This window comes from Balaenoptera acutorostrata, chromosome 3, assembly GCF_949987535.1.
Source record: "Balaenoptera acutorostrata chromosome 3, mBalAcu1.1, whole genome shotgun sequence".
In the NCBI taxonomy this organism is placed as follows: domain Eukaryota; kingdom Metazoa; phylum Chordata; class Mammalia; order Artiodactyla; family Balaenopteridae; genus Balaenoptera; species Balaenoptera acutorostrata.
The window spans coordinates 47,388,027-47,393,043 of NC_080066.1; the positions used below are offsets into that span (position 1 = coordinate 47,388,027).

The 5,017-nt window shown below is 42.2% G+C and overlaps 1 pseudogene; it reads right to left on the reverse strand.

Annotated features, from left to right (window-relative positions):
• Positions 1-2,050: 2,050 nt before the first annotated feature.
• LOC130707552 (NADH-ubiquinone oxidoreductase chain 5-like) lies at positions 2,051-4,733 on the reverse strand (annotated as a pseudogene).
• Between the last annotated feature and the right edge of the window lie 284 nt (positions 4,734-5,017).

A 5,017-nucleotide genomic window follows, 5' to 3' on the forward strand; every position in this document is an offset into this window, starting at 1 on the left:
AAGAAAAAGAGAATGAGAGAAAATTCAAAATGTCTCCTATCATGTTGTAATGGGGGAAGGCTTACGATGAGGCTTGAAAGGTCAGGTCACAACTGACTGTGGAAATCATATTAAGGAGTCTGGACTCTATCTTCTAGGCATTGGAGATCCAAGGAGTGGATGATACTATTTGCACTTCAGAAGCACCACTCTGAACTGATAAGGATTAACCAGAAGCATGATCTGGAAGGAACAAGTAAAGGCAGGGATACCAGTAAGGTGGTTGTTAAAGCAAATCAATCAAGAGATGATAATTTCTGGACGGTGATGATTCAGAGAGGAAGGTATGTCTGAAACATTTTAAGAAATGGAAGCACAGGATTTGGTGATTGACTGGATATGGAAAATAAGGAAGAGAAGGCTCAAGACTGGCTCCAGTGCAACAGGTGCATAGTGATGACTTTCACTTATACAAGAGACATCAGAGGTGGGCTAGGGTTGGGGTGGTTGGGATGGGAAAAGAAAATGAGTTTCATTTTGTATCCATGGATTGAAGGTTGCCAGGACAACAACTAAATAGAGCTCTCTGGTGGGAAAGAGTAAGAGCTGGCCTGGAGCCATATATGTCCATTCATACAGAGATGAGGTCCCAATGGATAATGCAGACAAATGAGATAAGAAGAAGGCCTCCCTGGTGGAGAACCATGGAGAAGACCTTTCTTTCAGGGATGGGCCTAGGAAGAAGATTTTGCAGAGAAAATAAGGTATTAGAGCAGAGAGATAGGAAGAGGTCATCAAAGTCAGAACTTGAAAGTGTTTCTTAAAGGTAAGGTGGGGACGGTTAGTCAAGAATGAAGGAATTTGCAAGAAATCAAGTAGGAGAAGGTGTTCTCTAACTAGGAGGTCATCAACAACTATGAGGAGAGAAGAAGTTGAGGTGATGAGGGTAGAAGCCAGAGAGTGAGGATAAGAACATGTCATTAGGGCTTCCCTGGTGGCGCAGTGGTTGAGAATCTGCCTGCCAATGCAGGGGACACGGGTTCGAGCCCTGGTCTGGGAAGATCCCACATGCCACGGAGCAACCAGGTCCGTCAGCCACAGCTACTGAGCCTGCGCGTCTGGAGCCTGTGCTCCGCAGCAAGAGAGGCTGCGATAGTGAGAGCCCCGCACACCGCGATGAAGAGTGGCCCTCGCTTGCCGCAACTAGAGAAAGCCCTTGCACAGAAACGAAGACCCAACACAGACATACATAAATAAATAAATAAATAAATAAATAAATAAATAAATAAATAATAAAAATAAAGGAATTCCTTAAAAAAAAATGTCATTAGCACGTGTGGTCAGTAAGAACATGTCATTAGCAGGTGTGGCCAACTTTTTCTAAGAGATTTGAGAAAGAGATTTGAGGGATAGAGGGAACCTGCAGGAGGGCTGAGGTCAAGGGTGAATATTTTAAAGATATAGGGTGAGTCTTAAGTTTGTTTAAACATCATGGAAAGGGCCAGAAGTGTGGGCAAAGCTGCAGATTCCCAAGACAAGAGAGGGTGATAGAATCCCAAGGGCAGTTGGAGAGACCACTCTTCCTCTGATCATTGAGAAGGGGGAGAGAGTGGGAGGATGCAGGTACTAAGTTGAAAAGGGCAGGCTGTCTCCTTCAGAGGCTCTACCTTGATTGGTACATAAGGGTTTGCCTCATAAAATCAGCTCGTTGCTTATAAACCCATTCTTTTCCCACTTCAACATGCATATGAATCACCTCAAAATCTTGTTAAAATGTAGGTTCTGATTTAATGGGTCTGGGGTGGGGCCTGAGATTGTGCATTTCTGATGAGTTCACAGTGGGTGACAAGGCTGCAGCACACAGACACATACATGGAATAGCTCTATAGTGGATTCTAGGGTGTATTCCTGTGGCATGTGGCGGCAGAATTTCCCATCATGGTCCTGCTCCCAGGCTCTCACTGCTTGAGTCCCTCATCTGCTACAGAAGCAGATTGCTGTCAGAGCAGGACTCTTTCTGAGCTGGGATTCCAAAATAGCATCTTGGTCTGTAGTGTTTCCTGTCTCTAGCCTAGACACACTTGAGGAGTGTTCCTCTTCCCCTGCACATTGCAATCACGGAGGAGCTATGAAAATCCCGGTGCCCAGGTTGCATTATCGACCAATTGAATCCGAACTTGAATAGATGTCCTGACAACTCAGAAGGAGTTTGGAGGGAGGTAGCGGTTAGAGTTATTGATAGGGCTCAGGCGTTGGTATAAGACGTGGTGGCGGTCTCGATAATTAGGTCTTTAGAGTAAAACCCGGTGAGAAAAGATATTCCTGTTAGCGCTAGGCATCCAATGATAAGGGCTGTTGCAGTGGAGGGTAAGGTCTTGAATAAGCCTCCTATTTTTCGAATGTCCTGTTCGTTGTTTAGGTTGTGAATAATGGATCCAGAGCATATGAATAATATGGCTTTAAAGAAAGCGTGTGTGCAAATATGTGAAAATGCTAGATGAGGTTGGTTGACACCGATTGTTACTATCATTAGACCTAATTGTCTTGAGGTAGAGAAGGCGATAATTTTTTTAACGTCGTTTTGGGTAAGAGCGCATATGGCTGTGAACAGGGCGGTAAGGGCTCCTAGGCAAAGCGTTATTGTTTGAATGAGTTTGTTGTTTTCTGTTAAAGGGTAAAATCAGATAAGTAGGAAAATTCCCGCTACAACTATTGTGCTTGAGTGGAGTAGGGCCGAGACTGGGGTAGGACCTTCTATTGCTGAGGGGAGCCAAGGGTGAAGTCCAAATTGAGCTGATTTTCCAGCTGCGGCTAGTACGAGTCCTGTGAGAGGGATGTTTAAAGGGTTTTGGTCGAGTATGAAAATTTGTTGCAGATCTCATGCATTTGTGTTAGATAAGAACCATGCCATTGATATAATGACTCCGACATCTCCGATGCGGTTATATAAGATTGCTTGAAGAGCAGCTGTGTTTACATCTGCTCGTCCATGTCATCATCCGATGAGCAGGAAAGATATGATTCCTACCCCTTCTCATCCAATAAAAAGTTGGAAGAGGTTGTTGGCTGTAACAAGGATTAGTATGGTGATGAGGAAGAGGAGTAAATACTTGAAGAATCGGTTGATACAAGGATCTGAATGTATATATCATATTGAGAATTCTATAATGGATCATGTGATGAACAAGGTCACCGGTACAAATATAATTGAGAAATAATCTATTTTGAAGCTAAGTGTCAATTTAAGGGTTTGGACAGTAATTCAGTGTCAGTTTGAAATGAATATTTCTTGGTCTGTGTGAAGGAATATTATTGTTGTGATTAGACTGGTAATGAAAGCACAGGAGACGGTATTTTTTACATATGATGGGTATTTATCATTTTTGTAAGAGTTTGTACTAGTTATCATGATTGGGATAATTAATACTAGTAATGTGATTAGGGCAAAAGAAGAGAATAGGTTTATTACTTTTATTTGGAGTTGCACCAATTTTTTGGTTCCTCAGACGAATAGATAGCTACCATCCTTTAAAAGTTTGAAAAAGCCACACTATTAGGTATGGGGGCATGAATTAGCAGTTCTTGCAATACTTTCTCAGTAAATAAGAAGTCTTAGTCTTCTGCTGCTAGATCCACAATCTAGTGTTTTTTTTAAACTATGTTTACAGTATAGTAAGTAGAAGTGGAAGGATATGGAGGGCTATAAGGGCGTGTTCTCACGTGAAGGAGGGCGTAATGTTATTGATATGGTGTGTATATTTGCTGCATTGTGTTGTGATTAGTATATACAAGGAGTATAGGGCTGTAATTACAATATTGGTTCCTATTAGGATAATAGTGAGCTTTGACCATGAGAAAGTTGATATAACTATGAACAGTTCTCTGATCAGATTAACGGTAAGGGGTAGGGTCAGGTTGAAAAATAGTAATACACATAATTTTGACAGAAAAAAGCATATTTGTGTTTGATTCTGAAATAATCCTCATCACTTACCAGTGGGATGTGTGTGCCTGTTGGACACTTGCCCAGCTCCACAAACCTTGAGATCAGGTTGACATCACCATCAGTCTCACTGAGTGTTCCACACTGACTCTGCACAGTGCTTGCTTCATATCACAGCTGTTGAAAACCCAGCTTCGCAAAGATATGACACCATCAAAAGAAACATAGCTATAATTAGTTGGGAACATTGACCCTGACCTTGCACAGTGTCCCACTAGACGTTGAGTATTTTTGTGATTTCCTTGAAATTTTGAAATATCCCATGGTGTCCTGTGGCTGACTCCCCTCCCTGACCCTCCCTGCCCCCCAGGACATAATTTGGAAACCGTGAATTTAGATTCAGTGAATGTAATATTTTCTGTCAAATGTAAAGTTTCTAAGTGCTTACTCATAATTTCTGTTTTTTTTTTTAAATTTATTTATTTGGTTATGCTTGGTCTTAGTTGTGGCAGGCTGGCTCCTTAGTTGCGGCTCGCTGGCTCCTTAGTTGTGGCATGCAAACTCTTATTTGTGGCATGCATGTGGGATCTAGTTCCCTGACCAGGGATCAAACCCAGGCCCCTTCATTGGGAGCATGGAGTCTTAACCACTGCACCACCAGGGAGGTCCCCTTACTCATAATTCCTGCAGTAATGTTTATAATGGACCAGGAACAAACACTGCTTGGATCAGCACCAAGCTGGGGACCACACTTTTGAGGAACACTGGTTTTCTCCTTGATCTCACTTCTGGATATTCCTCCATTGCTCATCAAGCTTTAGATATGGAGTTCTTCCTCATGGTCATAAAACACCTCAAGCTCAGTGATGCTCTAGTTCTTTTCCACTTGCTCTACCTTCTGCCTTGAAAATGCCTATCCCCAGAGCTTCACATGGTTGGCTTCTTCTAATCATTCAATTCTTAGTTCAAACACTGTCACTTCATTAAGGCATTCTCTGATGACTCAACTTAAATGACCAACACCACTTGTCAGTCTATGTAATATTACCCTAATTCATTTTTTCCATAGAAGTGACTATTTAACATCATCTTGCT